Source organism: Phyllostomus discolor, chromosome 3 (genome assembly GCF_004126475.2).
Source record: "Phyllostomus discolor isolate MPI-MPIP mPhyDis1 chromosome 3, mPhyDis1.pri.v3, whole genome shotgun sequence".
NCBI lineage: Eukaryota > Metazoa > Chordata > Mammalia > Chiroptera > Phyllostomidae > Phyllostomus > Phyllostomus discolor.
In genome coordinates, this window is record NC_040905.2 from 102,576,092 (window position 1) to 102,597,330 (window position 21,239).

Here is a 21,239-nt window from a genome sequence, read left to right on the forward strand (position 1 = left end):
GTACTTAGAAGCAAAATCAAAATCAAGACAGCAATCATTTCTTTTGCAAATATCTTAGTATATGACTCTACTATCACCCCTACTAAAACTAACAGTAATGCTTTAATATCAGCAAACAGCTAGCCAGTGTTCAAAGTTCTTTGATTGTCTCATAATTGTTTTCTCTTCAGTTGGTTAGAATTAGGATCCGTACGAGTTTCACCCATTGGGATTGGTTGACATGTCTCTTTCTTAATCTGGAGGCTCTCACCTTCCTTCTTTCTTCCCTTGCAATGCCTTTGTTGAGGAACTGGGTTGCTCGTTCTGTTGAATGTCCTACAGACTGGATTTTGCTTCTTGTGTCACCATAGTGGTGTGATACACGTTTATCTCCCCCTTCTATCGCTTGAAAAACATCAGGTAGAGCTATAAGATCCTCAGACTAACACCTGGTTAGTGTGTGTGTGTTTCCATGATGACTTCCCAGGGGCTGTTTTGTGTTTCCACTTGAAGGCACACAGGGCCTGGCCATGGTGGTGGCGACCACCATCTGGGTCCATTAGAGGCTGCAAAATGGTGGCAAATAAATTCTGTCCTTCTGTCTTGGTTGGTTAGCTGGCATACTTCTATAGAAAGAAACTTCCAGAAAGGAGAAATGCTAGATTCTTTCCTTTTATTTGACAGTTTTCAAGGATGAGCTGGTTTCTGAACATCCTCTGAAGATGACAAATGAGTTTATGATTTTTTCCTAAGGATCAGAGTGCACTCATAGATTTGGACGTATATACACACTTCAGTCCAGCGCAGTTATTCTTCCTCTTGATGCTCAAACTGTCCCGTCTCTGGCCACCTGTCCTATCACACTGTCCTCTTCATCTTTTCTGACATGAACCCAGGAAGCGTTGAGAGCTTCCATGCTACCTGAGTGACAGATGTTTTGGCCCGTCTGGCACATGTCCTCCCTCAGACCTGGAATTAGCTGTATCTGCACAGAGCCCTGATTTCTCATAGAAGTGGTGTTTAGAGACCCTAATCTGAGTGCTGGCGGTGCTCACTGCTGCCGAACTGTTAATCATGTCTAACTTTTTCTGTGGATGGAGCTAGGAAACACATGCTTTATTCTGTAAGGCAAATTATAGCATGAGTTCATCCTGATGCTCCCAATCCAAATTTGGGGCTGTGGGCTCCACTTTGTCTCCATGATCCTACATCCCCATCTCCTCCCTCCACCACAGTGTGACAAGCCCTGGTTCTGAAAGCAGAGCGCCTCACTGTGCCTCCCATCAAGCAGGAATCCTGTGAGAGAGAATTTAAATCTATCCTTCAGAAATGAAACTGAGTGTCCGATGAAAGGCTTGGATGTGGCCCTGATGGAAGGCCACGTCTGGGTCCACAAGGGACCGCATCCTCATGGCAGATGGACCAATTCTTTCCACCGTACTGTGTGGACCCTCTCATCTAGCTGCTCTCAATCCTGGCTGTCCACATCGGGAATTATAAAAACTCCTTGCACCTGCCTCCGCACCCCCAAATCACAGCTAAGTCCGAATTTCCAGCCCTGGCTGGTGTGGCTTGGTGGATTGAATGCTGGTCTGCGAACCGAAGAATGTCCAGGGCCAGGAGATCCATCAATATTTTCTTAAAGCAGTTCAGGTAATTTGAATGTGCAGCCAGGGTTTACAGTCACAGCTCTAGTGCTTACCTCTCAGCCCGAGGAAGCGAAGAAAGAAGGGGTAATGACAGAATAGTGCTGCCTTCAAAGCTCATCGGCTCTGGTTTGAATTCTAGCACTGCCAGTTTCTACCTACAAAATCTGGGACAATGCTGATCACTAGGACTTTCCAGGCATCCAAATGGCCTACATCTGCACTGTCCAGTGTGGTACCCAGTAGCCACACAAGTGAGTGGGCACTTGAACTAGTCACTACTGCAACCTAGGAAGTGAATTTTTCAATTTTTAACTAATTTAGACATAAGTAGCCACAAGTGGCTAATGGCTACTGACTTGGACAACATCACTGTGGAAAATTACTTAACACCTAGAAACCCTGTATCTTTAAAATAGGGACTAATAAGAGTTACTTCATTGGGTTGTTGTCAGGGTTAGAAATAATGTATATTAAGTGCCTGGGCCCACAAGGCATTCAATAAAATGCCACTTATTTCCTCATTAATGTCAGCCTTTCGTTCTTTAAAAAAATAAAAAAGCTTGCCTGCAAAAATGAGTGCTGAGAAGCACCCCACCACGGAGACGAAAAATCCTAAGCTGTTCCAGAAAAATCCTTGGAAAATATTCCTTAATTGTCAAGTTCAATTGCAGCAGGAGGTTATCAGTTGCAAGAGCTGTGTTTCATTACAGATCTTGCCACAGCTCAATAAATTAAGCAATCACTCACAATAACATGTTGCTTTAATCCCCTCTTGGAACAGTTTCAAGTTGTTTGGTTTTTATATCAGCACAGCACTTGAAAGGCAACTCACAGTGGCCTTGTTTTTTTCCCCTCAATTCATCAGCTCCTCTGGATATATCCTTGCGTCTCCTGACCAGCAGGAGGGAGGATTCGAAGCCGAGCAGACCTCCTTTCATCAAAAGTGGAGCGTTTTCTGTCCTCTGGCCTTTACACAGTCCACGTTTCATTCGCTGAAATTCCTGGCAGGTTTATCTGCAACTAAGACAGAAAGCAACACCTCTTAGCAGCTCAGACCGGGATGCGTAGAGCTAACTGGCTGCGGCTTTTCCCTTCTCCTCTTCTCTCTGGTGGTTTATAATCTCAGTAGAATTTCATTTCCCCTAGAAACTTGGCACCGGAGGTGTCAGCCCGGGAACATATTTGTTTGTGTAAATTAAAAGGGAAATGTGTTTTGACCATATTTAAATTCTAACTGTACTAAAGAAATAAATAGTGGGTTACACAACGCTTCTCGCTGCATGGTCCTGGCTCACCTCCCTAGACTCAGCCTGCGTTTGTAAAGCCCAAGCTAACCAGCACTCTGAACAGCTCATCGCCTCAGAAATCGTCAGGGGTGACCTCGGAGGCTGAGTCCACCCCCACCCAGGCCCATGTGGAAAGTCTACTTACCTCATTTGGGGCTGGTTTGCTTCCCCTGACACACTGCGTCCTTGCCAGGGGGTGCGAGGGGGCTGGATACGGGCACCCTCACACGGGCACTGTTGCTGGGTGTGGGACGATACCACCTTTTGGAAGGGCCCTAGGCAATAACTGTAGAAATTAAAAACGCACATATCCTCTGATTGAGAGGTTCCACTTCTCACAGTGTACCCTATGAATACTTTCGGACACATGCCCAAGAGCATATATGGTATAACGGCAAAATCGAGAGCTGAAGTGAGACGCCGGCCAGTGAGGGACAAGGGAGTAGGCGCATCGCTAGAAGTCACTAGAAAGAATGAAGTGGGTGGGAGGGCTGTCCTGTCTTCAGGATACATTATAACACTCCCTAATTTTCTTACTGTTATGAGAAATAACGTGTATGCATGTGAATATGTTTAGAAAATTTATGAAGATTATGCAGACTTGCCTACAGTGGTTACTTTTTAGAAAGTGCAGCTGGAGTTCAAGAAAAATTGCAAAGAGGCTCCTTTATTTCCCACAGTTTACTCTTCTGCACTGTTTTTCTCATCATAAGCATGCTATTATTTTTTTAAAATTAGGATAATTAAAAAACATAAAATGGTGTTTTAAAAAGCATTTCCACACTCTGACTGGAGCAACATAACCCCCCAAAATACTACTCTTTTCATCACATTACATGTCAGGCCAATGGAGTGGCGGTGGAAATCTTTGCTTTTCTGGTCTTTGTGCAAAGGACTTGCAGTGGGCTACATGGTGGTCCCCAGGGGGAGAAGATATGCCCATTTCCCAGTCCCCCGTACCTGCGAGCATTGCCTTGTACGGCAAAGATAGGACTAAGTTAAGGGTCTTGAGAGGAGCTGCTTATCCTGAATTATCCAGGATAATTACCCAGGGCACTACATGCAACCTCATGTGCACTTTTATAAGACAGAAGCAGAGACAGACGCGGAGAGAAAAATATAGAGAGACAAGGACAGAGACTGGAGCAGAGTGGCCACAAGGATATCGGAGCCGCCAGAAGCTAGAAGAGGGGGGGAACAGATTTTCCCCTGAAGCCCCTGAGGGGAGCGTCGGCCTGCCAGATTTTGGACTCCCAGTCTCCAGAACTGTGAAATAGTAAGTGTTTGTTGTTTAAGCCCCTTAGTTTGTAGTATAGTTGACACTCGAACAATGTAGGTGTCAGGGGCATAACCTCCCACTCAGTCAAAAATCCGTGTATAACTTGGACTCCCCAAAACTTAGTTGCCCCTCGGTGTCCTCGGGGGATTGGTTCCAGGACCTCCCACGGATACCAAAGTCTGCAGGTGCTCAAGTCCTGCATATAAAGCTACGTAGATCCATGCCTAGAGTCAGCTCTCTGCGTCTGTGGACGCCCAACCACAGAGCGAAACACTACAGGTACTTATTGGGGAAAAAGTGTATAAGTGGACCCATGCTGTTCAAGCCCATGTTGTTCAAGGGTCACTGTCATCTGTTGCAGAAACAGGAAATGAATTCATCACTGACCTTTACAACACCTATAAAATGTATGCAGTGCCTAGGTCTTCTAAGAAACAAGCTTGGTAGAACTGTGGTTTTGGTGAACACAAAGGATTCATATAGGCACCCCAAAGATATTTATTGAGCATCTACTAGGTGACAGGCAGAGTTCTAGGTGCTGAGGATACTGCAGAGAACACAACAAAGATGGCTACCCACCTGGAGGTGACTTTTCAGTGAGAGATAGTAAGTAAAGCAGATGGAGCATAGAGAAGCACTGATGGTAGTGGAAGGTGTGCAAGAGAGTAAGAAAGAAACATAGAGAAGGGAAGGAGTCAGGAACGGGACACTGGAACAGAGAAAACCAGTATTAAACTTGACCTACTGTGTGACTCATCAGTTGGACCAGAATAAATGGGAAGATGTTCCCTTTCCTCCCTTCTTTCTTCCTCTCCTGCCTCCCTCCTTCCCAAGCTTGCTGCCTCCCTGTTGTGTGCCAGCAGGTGGGGGTGGAAAGATAAGTAAGACCCAGGTCCCCATGCTCAAGGTTCCTGCTCATGGGGGGAACAGGCATCAACAAATCATTACAAATATAACGTGGCAGGCTTCAGAGCAGAGGCCAGGACAAGCTTCACGCTGTCCGTGGTGCAGAACCGGGTGGGAGAGGTGGGTGTGTGCTGGGGGTGAAGTTGAGGTGGAGGCAAGCAGGAAGAGGGTGGGAGGGGTTAGCCCTGATTCAGTGGGAAGTTAATGGGGAGGGGCACATGGAGATGCATCTGGGGGTTCTTTTATTCTCCAGTCCAGCAAGCGCCCTAGGGGAGAATGAGTTCTGGAGACAGCCTTCCTCTCTGAGTTTCACACAATCCATGAAGAGGGAAACAGTCCCCAAGTCTGCAGTTGGGAAATTTTGGCCACACAGAAACCAGAGTTTATCTTACTGGGGTAAAATGGGGGATTTATTCACTCAGGTAGCTACAATGAAGAAAGGGAGAGGCAGAGCTGCTCCTGGGCCCCAGGACTGGGAGGCAGTGGGGTCAGAACACAGCAGTAGTCCCTCTCCTACTCCCCTACCTTCCTACCTCCCTTCCACCTCTCATTTCTCCTTCTCTGCTTATTGGCCTCAATATTGGGCTACCAATAGCTCTGGACACAGGAGAGGGTGGAAAAGCAACCTTCCCACCACCTCCAGTTAGGACAATTCTGTTTTGGCCCTGCTTGGGTCCCCTGACCACACCTGAACCAATCACTGTGGCCAGGCTAAGAAGTGAGCTGCCATGATTGGTGGTGGTGTTTGGTCACATGTCCACACCTGGACCAATTACTGTAGCTGAGGGATGGGTGTCATGAGTGGCCATCTTCAGCCACATTCCCACCGCAGCTCCCGTTTGTTACTGGAAGTGGGTGAGAAAGTGCTGGCAGGAAAAAAAACAAAAACAAAAACAGAGACAGGGCCACCTATCTCTGGAACCTGCTCCTGAGGGTGTTGCTCCTACCTTCACTCTGCTGAGCCGGGCTTCGCTTTAAGATTCATTCACTCTGGGTGTCTATAAACCCCAAAGCTGCCAGAATTCATTTAGACCTTATTGGTGTAGTTTTCTGTAATTGTTATTACAGTACTTTAATCACATTTAAAATGTTTATTTTTGGTTTATGATTGCCTCTCCTGCCTCTATGGGGAGGACCTGTCCTGTTGGTTACTACATTGCTCAAGCCCAGTACACAGCCCCATAAGTATAGTAGGTACTCAAATAATTGGACAAATGAATGAACATTCGCTCATTCATTGAATATCCCACAGAAAACGGGAGGAGCTGCTACATCCTTATCTGTTCTCTCCTCAGTGAGTCATTCTCCCCGCTCTGCCCAGCGGTGCTGTATACCCCTTCACAATAAGGTTGTTAGTATAAGTGCATCCAGGGTGCCATCCTGACACCCACTGAAGGCTGAATCTCTAGATGAGTTCTTGGGTTGAGAGTCTAGGTGAGAGCAGGAAATAGGTTCAGTTGGTTGGTGGAGGCCACTCTTTGAGAAAGATAATAGAGCTCTGTCTGGGCCGGGAAGGATCGGGTGCCACGACTGGTTGCCAGTGTCTGCCATGGCCACCTGCCTGGAATGGGCATTTCTGGTCCTCCCACTGCTCTGGTGGTTTGCTAACCCGTGGGCCTCTGCTCTGAGGACTGGAGCCTGGTCTTCTGCTGTAATATGAAAGTACACTCAGAGTCCGGGGCAGGATGGTACGGCCAACTCAAACAACTGTAGGCTCTTAGGGAAGAAGGCTTAAGACAAATGGCTATTTTTTTCAAGGACTTATAGCCTACATGTCAGCTGGGGTCATCTTATTTCTGGAGATTCAAATGCAGTGGGATTGAGCCCTGTCCCACATGCCATGGGAGACCCGACTGTCCTTGGAACCCTCCCAGGGATCAGCAGTAAGGGATGCCTGTGTCTCTCCTGGGCACCAAAGGCTCTAAATTCCTGTGTCCAATGAATCGGTTCTGCTTGGGAAGCCTTCTGCTGGCTCATGGACACGTGACCTGTGCGGTTACCCAGGGCCAACATTTGCTTTTGTGCTCTGCTGTTATCATCGCAAACTTATTAATAATTTTTGAATAAAGAGCTCCACACTTTCACTTTATATATTATGTGGCTAGTCCCCCTTCACTCAGGAACTATTCCTCTTCCACCCCACGTTTACCCACTCTAGATTCTGCCCCAACTCCTCCATTCTCCCCAAGTTCCACCCACACTTGTGGGAGTATGTGGGGGGTAGGAGACTGGAACTGAAGGTTTGAGGCAAAAGAAAATGTTAACCTCTCAACCAAGTGCGGTGATTAAACTGGTTTCCAACTTCTTAGTGGGAAACAAAGTGGAGGAGGAAAGGCTGAAGAACCAACACTGACAACAGGTTGACGATCGTTGAACCTGGTTGATGAGTACGGGGTGATCGTTAGTGTTTTCTCTGCTTTCAGTGGTAGGAAATTTCCAGAATACAAAAAAGGGAAAAGGCAACATAAGATGCGCCCCTGGCGGTTCCTCAGAAAGTTAAACGTGGAGTTACCACATGACCCAGCAATCCCAGTCCTAGGTGTGAACCCGAGAGAAATGAAAACATACGTCCACACACAAACTCACATGTGAATGTTCATAGCTGCATTACTCACAGAAGCCAAAAAGTGTAAATAGCCCAAATGTCTACCAACTGACAGATGGATAAATGAAAATGTGGTGGTATTCAGTCATTAAAAGGAATAAAGTTCTAAGATGTACTACAGCATGGATGAGCGTTGAGAGCACCATGCAAAGTGAAAGAAGCTGTTCACAAAAGACCACATACTTTATCATTCCATTCTTACAAAATGTCCAGAACAGACAAATCTGTAGAGACAGGAAGTAGATTACTGCCTGCCCGAGGCAGGAAAGTGGGGGCATGGAGGATTAGGGGCAAGGGCAATGCCACAGGGTGGGGAGTGTCTTTCTGAGGTGATAAAAATGTTCTAAAATCCGCCCTGGCTGGCATAGCTCAGCGGATTGATCATGGGCTGTGAACCAAAGCATTGCAGGTTCGATTCCCAGTCAGGGCACATGCCTGGGTTGCAGGCCACAGGCCACAGCCCCCAGCAACCGCACATTGATGTTTCTCTCTCTTTCTCCCTCCCTTCCATCTCTAAAAATAAATAAATAAAATCTAAAAAAAAGTTACTAAAAAAATGTTCTAAAATCAACTGTTGTAGTAGTTGCCTAAGTCTGACTATACTCAAACCCACTGAATTATATCCTTTAAATGGGTGCAATGTATAAGTGAATGCTATCTCAATAAAACTGGTTTTAAAAATCATGCCCCCTGCCCTCCTGACAGGAATCCTGAGGCTCCAGCCTCCAGCCCGTAGGGAAATCCATCGTCTGCCTCCCTGCTCTGCTCCCTCCCCACACACACAGCTGCCATCCCCACTCTCAGTGACCTTTCTGTGCCTAAGACATCTCTCATCTTCTGAGGAGACCGTCTTTCCACAACCAAAGTACCCCACTGAGGTATTTTCCCAAACTACCAGACTTTCTATTTCAAAAATTGCTCAGTTGACAGCTTTTAAAATTACAATTTAAAAATCCCCATGGTGTTCCATTAGGGCCGTCACTAGCTAGTACTAACAGCTGTAAAATGTAATCGCTTAATCATTCCTTCAAGGAAAGAGAGGCCTACTCAACCTCTCCAGAACCAGTGGTCTTTGTTCCGAAAGGATCAATAACTCCGAGTCACCTCACAGATGGGGACAAAGGGTGGCAAAGAATGTTTCCAGGGCCAAGTTCTTCCTAAGCAAAGGGCAGGTTTTGGGATCTGAAACAGAGGTGGGCAAACCATAGCCTGTGGGCCAACGTCAGCGCACTTCCTGTTTTTGTAAATAAAGTTTTATTGGAACACACAGACATATCTGTTCATTTACGTATGTTTATCTGTGGCTGGTTTCTTGTTACAATGGCAGAGTAGAACGGCTGTGATGAAGACCATATGACCTGCAATGCCTACAATATTTAGTTGCTGCCACCTGGGATGCGAGGTCTGGGCCTGAAGCCCAGCTCATCACATGCTGGATGTGTGACCTTGGACAAATCAGTTCCTCTCTCTAAGGGTGTTTCCTTATCAGTAAGTCAGAGGAAATAACAGTGCCTCCCTTAGATGTTGCTTGTGCAACTAAAGTGGCTTCATACTCTAAAGAGCCTGGGCCCTGGCTGGGTGGCTCAGTTGGCTGGAACATTATCCCATGCACCAAAAAGGTTGCTAGTTCCATCCCTGGTCAGGGTGCATACCTAGGTTGCAGGTTCCATCCCTCCTCGAGGTATGTGTAGAAGGCAACCAACTGATGTTTCTTTCTCACATCAATGTTTCTTTCCCTCTTTCTCTTTCTCCCTCTTCCTCTCTCTAAAATCAAATCCTCAGGTGAGGATTTTAGAAAATAAGCCCTGGCTGGTGTGGCTCAGTGGATTGAGAGCCAGCCTGCAAACTGAAGGGTCTCCAGTTCGATTCCCAGGCAGGGCACATGTCTGGGTTGCAGGCTGGGTCCCCAGCTGGGGGCGTGCAAGAGGCAACTGATTGATGTATCTCTCACACATTGATGTTTCTCTCCCTCTTTTTCTCCCTCCCTTCCCCTCTCTCTAAAAATAAATGAGTAAAATGTTAAAAAAAAAAGTACCTGATACTCAATATATGTTGGTGATTATAATGCTATTTAGAAAATGAGGATGGTAACTCCTACCTCACAGGGTTATCTGAAGCAGTGGAGATAATGCCTGTGTAAATAGTTGGCAAAAAACATCTAAATGTTTATTATTATTATAAACCTCTTAAACACTTTTGAGATGATTGTTTGCTTCTTAGTAATATTTATAATTTGGAGCTCCGAGAGTGTAGAAAACTGCAATTTCAGAGGAAAAAAGACACTGAATCTGAAAATCCAAACCCTTTCATATATCAGTTCAGGAAACTGCTCCCTGACCTCTGGCTGGGACTTGAACTTGCCCAGAACTAGAGTATTCTTTCAGCTGAATGCCACGTTTCCCCAATAATAGGCACTCATGATTCTAGGCCCACATGCTTTTAAATATTCTTGTTGTCTCTGAGCTCCCCTCAAGTGCCTGTTCAATAGTAGCCTGCTACAGGGTTTTGGCAAACAGGTGTGGGGCAAGGAGAGGAAAGAGACCTGTGTCTCCACGCCCTTCAGGGGCTGTCCGGAAGCCTGCGGAGGTGGCCAGGGCTGACACTGCACCACTCACAACCTGCTTTCCTGGAAGGGACCACTTCAATAGGTTTGGTTCTGGAGATACAGCAGTCTCCCTCTCTGACTGCATCACAACTACTAACTGAGCAGCTGATACATGCTAGGTCCTGGGGACTCAGCAATGAATGAGTTGGGGCCCTTGGCCTTGGCACCTGCCCTGCCTGCTTTCTAACAGAGGCAATGGACAAACACGTATGTACTTAGACAATTCTTCCCCATAATAAACCCTCATATTCTCCCCAGAATTTCAGTCCCACACTAAACACTGTACTGAGATGACCTACCTGGAAAACGACTCTGGACCCAGCTGTATGATATACAGATGGTGGAGTTAAGAACGGCAGATTTGGAGTAAGTCAGATCTGGGCAAGACTGGCTCCATAATTTACAAGATGAAAACCCAGAGCTCCCGGTTCCAAAGTCATTAAGAATTTCAGGATGACAACAGCAGAGCATTAGAGCGAGTGCAGGGCCCCCAACCGTGGAGGCAGTCCTGCGGCTGGGGTCAAACACATTTCCAGCTGGGAGCCACTGGGCACATTTCTTCACCCGTGGGAGCCTCAGCGCCTCAGCTGAACAGGTGTTACGGCCCAGCTGAGGGTTGGTTGTGGCTAGTAAGTGAGGCAGGTAAAGTGCTTAGCAGGGAGGATGGGCTGACCAACCTTACCAGTGTTCTCAGCCTGCTGTGACTGCTGCATTGCCTCCCCTGAGAATAGTGCACATTTATTATTGTTAGGTCAGAGCTAAGACTTACATAGCGCATGGCTGATGCCAGGCACTGCCCTCAGTTCTTTAGGGATGTTTGCTTATTTCATCCTCACTGCAGCCCTGCCACTAGATACTTTTATTCTAGCACCTAGACAGGGAAACTGAGCAGGAATTTGCCTGAGGTCACACACCAGTCAGTGGAAGAATCCAGATTCAACTAGGAGACATCTGGCCCCCAGGTCTGTGTACTTAATCTAGCTGTGTGTGCCAGAGGTTGGCACATTACTGACACGCACAGGTGCATACACAGGCATGCATGCACGCCCCTTCCCTGAGATGATGACATCAAGTGTACAGTGTGCAAATTTCCCCATAACACGGGATTCTTTTTTCTTTGCTTACTCTTTTGTCTGTCTGACCTGACTCAACTGGGAGCCCCATGAGGGCAGGAGCTGTCTTGCTCCCTGCTGTACCTTCGGTACCTGTCACGGTGCTTAGCCCAGAGTAGGTCCTCAATGGACCTACTGAAAGGAGACAGGAATCAGGTGTCTGGTCAGAGTACTCTCATCCAGAATCAACAGAAACCATCTCACCCCCTTCTCCTGGCTTTTCTCATTTGAGGTTCTCCTCACTTTGTAAGGCAGAGGCATTTCAGGGGGAGCCCAAGGGCCCAGCCCCCATTCTGGCAGGCTGCCGGGCAGGGGTGGGTGTGGCTGTGCTCTGGCAGCTGTCTGCTGGCCTCTAGGTGCCAGCCCCAGCTGGGCCCCGATGCCACCCCCACCCCATGACTCAGCAGAAAGTGGAAGTGAAGTCTGCCTCTGTTTTTTTGGGGGGGGGTTACCCAGCTCTCACTGTTGCTGTTTCACCTCAAAGCCACTCTCCCCCGGGAGCGGGTGGGGAGCGGGTGCCCTGGCCAGGCACAGGGCAGCCTGTTTGAGGGCTGCCCCTGCAGGGCAGGCACCCTGCTGTGACCCCCACCCATCCCAAGGCCACTGGTGCTCTGTCTGTGAACCATCGAGCTGCCTATTGGAGCCTCTGCTCTGAGAGAGAGGGTTTATTATTGTCCCCATTTCATTGAGAAAACTGAGGCCCAGGGAGGTGCCCTGGTGGGGGACCTCCACCAGAGTGCTGGGTGTCATGGTACTAAAACAAGAGGCAAATAAGAGCTATGGGTGGGTGTCGGGGTGGAGGTCTGAGGGCTCTCATTGGGGTTGGTGAGCAAGGAAGGGGTGGCCCACCTCATCAAGGGAAGACACGTGACACCCAGGTTGTCACAGGTGGAGCACTCCACAGACCTGAATGGGCAACCTACTCCTCTGTCCCACCCCTCCTCACCCCAACTACATGGGGTCACCTTGAAAGTCCCTAAAACAAACAAGAACTCTTAAGTGGACCCAGGAGACTTTTACAAGCTGCCATCTTGCTTTCCGCTCCATCCTCAAACCACCTGTGCTCTTCAATATTTTTCTCTCAAGCAACTCATGCTTTTTTATGTATATAAATTGATGTAAAAGGGCGGGCGAGGCTTCCACCTTCACGTAAAATTGAAAGCCAATTGCTTGCCATGAATAGAAATTAGCTGTACAAAGAAATACCTAAAGAATAATTTAGTAAGGTACCACTTAAAAATCACCGGGTAGCTGCGTGGGCGAGTAAGACTTGGGAAACCTCTGTTCCTGAACAAGGGCTTCATGTATGAGGAAGCTGAGGCCCAGAGAGGCTGCGTCACTTGCCTGGGGTGACACAGAGAAAGAGTCACACAGCTCAAGGTGGCTGACTACAGAAACCAGAGCTCACTGTGAGGCTGCAGTCTCTCCTCCTGTCTGAGTTGTCTCGAATGCTAGGTATTCATAAGTAAACATCAGCACCAATACCTTCCATATCGATGTAACTGCCCCATTTTCAAGGCACCTTTGGAGCTGGTACATCACTTGGACTCATTATAACATTGGGAACAACCAAGAACCCTTTGGGGCCAGAGCATGGGGTGTTGCCCCTGCCTTGGCAGATAGGGAAACTGAGGCAGAGATTGGGAAAGTCCTGGTTGTCGGTGAGCAATCCAGGACTGTCCAGGGTCCCCTTCCAAGGTGAGGATCCCAGAGGCCCTGCTGGAAGGGACTAGGCTGAGTGTGAACGTCAACTTGTCAAACAGGTAGCACTTGTTTCTTTCCCACTTTTCCCACCTCCCCCCAGGAACCCCCACTGCAGATGCTCACAGCAGCCACAGCGGCCCTGTTCCCCAGGGCCCATCTCCAGCGTCCTGCCCCTGGCACGGCAGAAAGCATGCTTAGCCACTCGTGTCTGTGGATGGCGTCTTTTCCTTTTTTGTGGTGGTAACCAGTTCTGAGTGCTGGGTGGGGCTCCCTATGAGGTACTAAAAGGAAGCACTGGGTGTGGGGGGCGCCCCTTCCTCTCTTCCTTCAGTTGCTGGAGGAACTCAGACCTGCCATCTTCCCAGCCGTGCGGGGCCAGTCCAGGGCCCCCGAGGAATACTGCAAGAGCAATAAGGATTTTTAGGGGCATTATGATAGTGGAATGGAAACACATCTGCCCCCAAAAGTCCCTCATTTTCCCTGCGGTAATAAACCAGCTGGGCAGGAAGTGGTGGCTCTCTGAGCACCAAGAGCCAAAACTAAAAAGGAAAAAATGTACAAAGTTAGAGCAAACTTTCAACAAGCCAAGGCTTTCATGATGTGAGGTGGCTCCACCCAGGCTCCCAAAGGCTGATAATGATTGGCTGATATTTGGCTAAATGCACCTCCACGCAGTGGCTTTGGTATAGATGTTGCTTCCTCTGCGCCAAGGAAACCAGGATCTGGAACCCCAGAGCAGGTTACAGGGATCATTCCCTAAGGCCAGGACACTTGCTGGGGCCTGTCACGGGCCCCAAGACCCTAGTGGTTATCCTCAATGATCTAAGAGAACCATGATTCCATCTGTACCTCCTCCTCTGGAATGTGGGAAAGCTAACCGCCTGGGAAACCCGGATGAAAATATCTGGAAAGCAAGCAGCTGTTTCCATGGTTGTCCAACACAGGGGTGCAGGCTTGGATAGGAGCTTGGGTAGGGGAGACAACTAGGGGTTGTCGCTGATAGGGCCAAAAGGTGAAATTCACTGCCGAGGGCCAAGGGCCGTCTCCCAGGTCCCACTACTGACACCTGAGAGTTAAGGAGTTCAGGGCAGGGGCTCCCATGGGGCATGTGGCCTCTGAGGTCTCTACAGACAGGGCCGCAGTGCCCACTGGCACCCCAGGCTGCGAAAGGGTTAACCCCTCTGACAGTCACTGACACCTGAGGAGGAGGCCAGGAGGCTGCTCACTCACAAGCTGGCATATCACACTGGGCCATCGAAGAAGAGAGGGACTGAAAACAGCCTCTGTGAGTTCTGTGAATGGAGGTGTCCTTATCGCCAACAGGACGAAAATGGGGCGAAAAGCCTTCTCAACACAGAACCAACTATCCGGGTGCTCGCTGGCTCCTTGGCACCTGTCGCGTGGCGCTGGAGCTTTGGCGGGGACTCCGGCACAGATGCCAGTGAGCACCCAGCCGTCTGGGCCAGGCCTGCAAGGAGCGGTTCTACACTTGCCATGTGACAGCCGGCAACCAGATCTGTTCTTTCAAGCAGCACCTAAAATATTCCTTGGGTGAACCTAAGGCTAAATATGGCATGGCCTGCGAGTGCCCAGTCTGGACCTTTTAATGCCATTCTAAGATACAATCAGAAACCCACAAAGCCTACTGGTGGCCTGGTGTCCAGTTACTGGGGCCAAACGGGGGTCTCATGGGAATGGCTGAGTCAGGACTGGGTGCAACATCCCCAAGCAGGTTCGCTCTGGTGCCAAGGCAGAGCAGGCTTCTTTCCTGCATTTTCCCCCAGAATTCTCATCCAGGTTCTCTCTTTCTCACCCACCCCCTGCCACATCCCCTTCCTCCCTCTCTCGGCATACTCCCTGGGGGGCTCAGTTGGAAGTCCCTTCATCTGCCCAGCTGGCCCACTCATGGTCCCTCAAAGCCTTCTCCCCACTTTGAGAATCCCCACCACTGCCACCATTGCCCTCCTAGACGGCTTTTCCTGAACGATGCAGGGGGCTCAGCTCCCTGGTGGATGGAGAAGACGGGAGCAAACACGGGCACAGGCACCTTGCAGGTAGCGTAGCTGTGTGCCTGCTTTGTTGCTGCTCCTGTGCCTCATCCCCTTGGACCACCCAAATGGAAGGATTCCTGGGGAGCCCTGTTTCTGGAGAGCAGAGAACCTCAGGTTGGGCTGCAAAAGTAGAGCTCTGCTCCTGACCCTTCTAGACTCGCGGCTGCTCTGGCACAGGCAGATTTGCTCAGAGCCCGTAGGACTGCCTTATCTGTTTCCCTCCAAGCCTTTGGGAGACTGTGCTGATTTAGCAAAGTGGGTCCTGCCCTCACCCCAGGCCACGTGGTAACCAGATAGTAAACCCTGCAGTCTCAGGGGAGGCTGCCCTGGGGAACCAAACAGCCCGCTTTTGGCCAAGAAATGCTTCGGGCTGGGTCCCAGGAGGAGAGACCCCAGCACCCGTCTGGGGCTTGTTTGGGCTCCGGGTGGCTCTAAGGCCATGTCCAGGCCTGTGCTGGCAGCGGTCCAAGCCATCTTGGGCAGAGCTGCCAACAGGCCTGGGCTCTGATCTCCCCCATGATTCTAACAAGAATTCCACCTTTCGGCACACCTCAGGGGAAACTCTCACACCAGGCCACACAGCTAACTGGAGGCCCAAGGCAGCCAGCCACTCACTCCTCTCCCTGCTGGGGTCAAATCCTCAGGCAAAGGCTGACTCTGCCCTCATCTTCCCAATGCATTTTTTAGATGGCTTTCTGCTGACACCAACGTGAGTTTTTGTTTTCTAGGTGTGTCTCCCTTTCATCTACTGGTGCAGCCATTTGAGGACACTGAGAAACAATCTTTGTGGTTCTTTAAACTCTAATGTTTTATATAAGGAAGATGATGTAAAATCAGAAACTTTTAGGCTTTGTAAATATTTGCTCATGCCCCTACAGCTGAGGATGCTGAGAAGCAGCACCTGATGACTGACTGCTCTGAAAAGAGACCACAAGGAGGGCTGGAGGGCTTGGGGAGATGGTGGGGCTGTGGGACCCCCAGTTCCACTCGTTCCAAACTCTTTCTCAACACCCACCCTGTGGCCTGAAAAGCCTGCATGGCTACTAGGTCTGAAGAGTCTATGGCTGTTTCCATCATGTTTGAGTAGGTGTCTATTCAGGGTTCATTTTCACCTCATTCCAAAAATAAGAAGCAAAAAGGACTTTGCATTTTCCTGACTTTGGGATGCTGGACAAGAAAGAAATTTCCAGCTTCAGTAACTAATCAACAATGTTTTCTTTTGTTTGCACGTGCCTTTGTTTTCTGGCAAGTGACTGTAAGTACAGCAGTGGTCCTGAACTACTCGATCAGACTCATTTCTACTTCTATGTCTGAAATGGCTAAATTTACGGTGCAGTCCCAATGAAAAGAGGGTGAGCCAGTCTACGAGGAAGCTGTAAGTTTATTATCTGGCAAGAATCTTCTTTCTGTTCTTAATATAGGGTGGGAGGGGGCCTGGGAAGCAAGACATAGAGGGAGTGTTCCCTCGTGGGGGCTTTTCCAGCTTTCATTGGTTTGAGTCACACACGCATGTTTTATTTTTTAAGGAAGTATTAATTTCACCACAGCAGCACCTCTAAAAATTTTACCCCTCGGCTATACAATATTCTTTTCTATTGGAACCTTTTTTCCCTGTGAGACTCACTGAGGCTTGTGTATTGCTAAGAACAAAATTCAGAGTTACTATTTTTTTTCTCCTAAATCCACACTTCTTTTGGGTGGGGGGATAGCAACAGCTTAATGAAATTTTACACAGAAGAGAAAAAAAGGGGAAAAGGCAAAATGTAATCAGTGTGTAACCACGTTGAGTTATTTTTTTTTTCTTATTGGGTGGGGGGAGGGGACGGTGGTAAGAATATGAAAAGAAGCTGTGATTCTTTGCCGAATTAATGACAACTTCTCACTTGCAAAGTACTGATTTATAATCTCTTCATCATACTGCTTTGCCTGTTTCGAGGCTTGGAGTGGGGAAAGTTTGCTAAATGTATTCGTAATTACGTGCCCAGTTTCAGGAGGCTGAATTTAAGCAGTGACTGTACTGAGCAAACGCTTGCCTTCACATTTAGCACTAAATCCTGCCTGATTTTCCATGCTTAACAATTCAGTAATTTCAACATACGGCTTCATCGCCTCAGTTACAGCTCAGGATCTTGGCGCAACAGTCGGTGTTCCAGCCTGGGTAATTCACGAAAATGCCGTATTTGTGGAAGTATCATTAAAGGCTAATTTGGTGAGATATCCTTACTTAGCAGAGCAAATAGGATCTGACAGGCAGCTAGCCGGTGCGATGGCGGTACCGACTCAGCAAAGCACAAACACAATTATTTACGTGACAACTTCCCATGGCCCAGCCTCGCTGGAACTGTGGGCTCCTGAAAATTGTGCTGTTTCATCGTGTCCCATAACAAAGAGCAAGAACTCTGGAAGTAAAGAACGGCTTTTGCTAAGGCCCAGGGAGTGCAGCTGTCTTCTCTGTGTCCCTGTGCCCTGTCTACTAAGCACAGTTGTGTTCAAAAACTTTTCAGGTACAGCTTACTTTTCTATTCTCTGTTGTGAACACTTGATTGAAATCCAGGTTTGCATATAAACTCAAGGTACATAGGTGTCTGTAGGTTACAAATGAAGGGCAGGTGTGTGTGCGTGTGTGTATGTAAATTAACACAATGTAATAAGGTTGATGTTCCAGGATAGGCACTTGTCCCACACCACCACTGCCTTAGAAACTTTTCCTGGGACCAGGTTATGCAGAGTTTCTAATGAAGTGCCTTAGACTGAGGCGGCAAAGAGATGCAAAGTGCCGCTGCGACTCCACGGGGAAGCGAGCAGAGAGCAGTGCCCCGGGACAGTCTAAAGGCGGTCTGACGGAACTATGATTCACGATTTCAGCTGTGTTTGATTTGGGGGTGTCAAACGCTCCGACGCCACCAACGGACTGCTCGTTTCCTTCAGACCCTGTCCATGAAAACATCTCGTCGAACCACTGGGCAAAAGAAATTGTACTTCTGCCTTCTCATATCTCCTTTTGGCCTTCCAAGCAAAGGGGCCCTTGAAAACACCTCAGGCTCAACAAACTGAGAAAACACACACATACCCATATATAAGAATATCCCCCCAAACAGCCTTTCGTTTTTACCAAAAGCAGTAAACCTCCCTGCCCCCTTTCCTGTGACTTTCAGAAGCACAGCCTGGGGGCATCAGCTCTCTCCCTCACTCTTCAGGGGCTACTGGGACCTGAATCCCTCGCTGTTGAGAATGACCCCAAAAGCGGGACTTTGTGGGCCAGTTGGATAAAACATAAACTCATCTCGCCCTCAAAACCCCGATTCTGGGACCACAGCCTTCAACATCTCCTGTCTGGAGAAGTGACCCCTTCCCAGCTCACAGCCCTGGGGCAGGCTGTGTTAGAGGCAGGATTTTAGAGAATCCTGGATAATTGAAGGAATCATTACAGGATTTTCCTGCAGGCATGACAGTTCATCTCACGGAAAGCTGGGGTTCTAGTAGGGAGAGGGCATTATCTGCCCGCCCCATGGGGAGATATTTTCCCTCTCTTGCCCCCAGACCCACAGTTGGGCCTTCCGTTTCCCAGAGTAAGACATGGGGCATCCAAAATGTCCCTTAGCAAGGCGCAAAAGGAGTGCCAGTGGCGCTTGGTATGCCCCCCTCACCCCTATCCAGCTAGAGTTTAGTTATTTGTACCCTTAATGGTCTCTCATTAAAGTCAAATTTGCTGCTTTCCCAGATCGGGGGAAATCATTTCTATCTTAATAGCTCAATTAGCTTCTGGGTTCTGAAAGGCCACCCCCGTACATACACCTTTTCTCCCCACCTTAAACCCCCTCCCTTTTCCACAACTTCTCCTAAAAATAAATTATAAATATGGATGTGTCCTCAGAGGATCTGAGCGGCACATTCCAATGCTCCTCGGGAGGGGATTGGAAGCAGGAGAAACCAGAAACGCTACTCCCCCCACCTCTAAATCAAAATGCCTTTTGCTTCCCCCCCCCCCAACTTTTGCCAGAGCAACTTGGCTGGTCTCCGGCCTGACACCCTGATCCGTACCCCGGAACCTAGTTTTTTCTTTTTCTTTCTTCATTTTTTTTTCTCCCCAACTCCTGTCCAGCAAAAGCAAAGGCCAACGTGCTATGGCCGCCTGCTCCTAGGAGGAAGGGAGGGACGGAGGAAGGGGGCAGCCAACTTTACTTCGGGGAGGTGGTAACTCTCTGGGGACTGTCCTCCCCGGCTCTTCTGGATGTCCCCATGAGGGTGGCGCTGGCCCCTGTCCGTGCAGCCGTGCCCGAGTGCACGTGGAGTGGCGGGCGCCCAGGGCGCGGACCCGCAAGTCGGCGGCCTGCTCTCCGCACAGCATTGATATCGGGGTCACGCAGCGAGTCAGTTTCCCGAACCGGCTTTCCAGGGTGGGGGCGGGGTGGCTGCCTTTCAAACTGCCCAGCCCAAGCATCAGGGAGGTAGGGGGCTGCCTCGCCCCCAGCCCACCTCCTCGCTTAACACGCCCCTCTCGGGAGCCAAGGAGGGGGCTGGGGGAGTCCTCCCCACAGCTTCGGGCGGCGGCTGCGGCTGATCGCAGCCCAGACAAGCGCCTAACACGGTCCCGAGAGAGCCACGCGCTGCGCTGGCCGCCACCTCCCTGCTCGCGTTCCCACCTACCCCCCAGGCAGCCGCCCCTCACCTCTCTCAGCCCCGGGGGCCTGGGCACCCACCTGCCGTGGCCCCTGCTCTAGCCCGGGGGAGGGGTGCCATGAAGGAAAAAGGGGAGACTCACCGCCGCTGCCTCCTCCGGGGGGCAGCCCCCCGGGGCTGCGCCTTCCAGGGTTCTGGGGAGGCGTGTGTAGGGGGTGGGGGGTGCCCCGTGGGCCCTGCAGCCTCCGCCTTGATTGAAGCCCAGGCTCAAATCCTTCTCTGTGGGGTGGGGTGAGGGGGGGCAGACTTCCAGAAAAAAAAATCCCACCCCTCCCCAGACCAGATCCAAGTGATGGGGGGCGGGGGGGCCTAGAAAATCCCTTTCTGCAGAGAGCTTGGAGCCCACGACGGGGCTGCACCCGGTCTCCGGTCCGCTGCCGCCACAAAGCCGCGCCCCCGTCCCCCCCTCCCGGCCCGGCCGGGCCCGGCCCCCCTCCCCCGCTCCCCCCACGCCCTATGGCCGGCCCGGGGCGGGGGCTGGGCCGGCCCCGGGTTGGCCGTACTGGGGAGGCAGTGGTGGTGGATCAGGCGGCGGGGCGGCTCCTCCCCGGCGGGTCCTGGAGCGAGGGCAAGAGCCTGGAGCTGGGCGAGCGCGCCCGCTGGCCTGGGGTGGGGGCTGTGGCTGGGGCCGGGGGTGCCTTTCTAGAAACCCTCGCCAAATATAGTCAGTGGATAGGGGCATTCCTAGAAATGCGGCGGCGATGTCAGCTTCGACCTGTGGGGGCAGAGACTGGGGTTCTCCAGACTGGCGGGGGGATGAGGAAGTGGGGACATTCCCCACTTCCAATACCCCCTTGGCCGGGAGGAAGCAGGAGGAGGGAGTCTAGGCGAGGCCCCCGTCGGGGGTGGGGGTGGGGGGGCCAGCAGGATTCCTCCAAACGCGCTCCAGGGATCCCTCAGCTGGGGGTGCAGGGGTGCCCGAATGGGGACACATCTACTTAAGATTCAGACCCGCCCCCAGATCTGCCTCCCCCTTTTGGGAACACCAGTGCCAGTGCCAGCAGGCACTTTCAACTCTTCCTCCAGTTTGCAACACTACCCTACCCCCATGAGCAAACAGTAGAAGTTGAGCAGCACCCAGACCGTCCCCCACGCCTGCTCCTCACCCCTCGGCAGCCCCTGGTCTTTTTTGGGAAGACGAGTCTCTTGAAGACTTCAGGTTTGAGACAGGGCGGACATCCTCAGTTCCCAAGAACGCCCCCAAATACCACCCACCTTTAGGCCAAAAGATAAAAGTTGTGCTACCCCTTCCTCACTTTAACATCGCTTTATTGCTGCTTTCGAAGTCCCAGACTCTGGGAGATACTTGGGAAATTGGGGGTGGGGCACGAGGTTGCCTTCTTCACGTGGCCAAGATCTGGACTCCGGTGCTGTCACCAGCCC

The 21,239-nt window shown here is 50.2% G+C and overlaps 1 long non-coding RNA gene across 2 annotated transcripts; it reads right to left on the reverse strand.

Moving 5' to 3' along the window:
• Positions 1 to 741: 741 nt before the first annotated feature.
• Positions 742 to 20,282, reverse strand: LOC118499564. 2 transcript variants are annotated; one of them, XR_004902058.1, is made up of 2 exons: positions 19,939 to 20,282; positions 742 to 2,648 (listed from the first exon to the last, which is right to left on the reverse strand). It is a non-coding gene; the product is annotated as an uncharacterized LOC118499564 (long non-coding RNA). The 2 variants fall into 2 exon arrangements; XR_004902059.1 differs by lacking the exon at positions 19,939 to 20,282 and adding an exon at positions 3,060 to 8,047.
• Between the last annotated feature and the right edge of the window lie 957 nt (positions 20,283 to 21,239).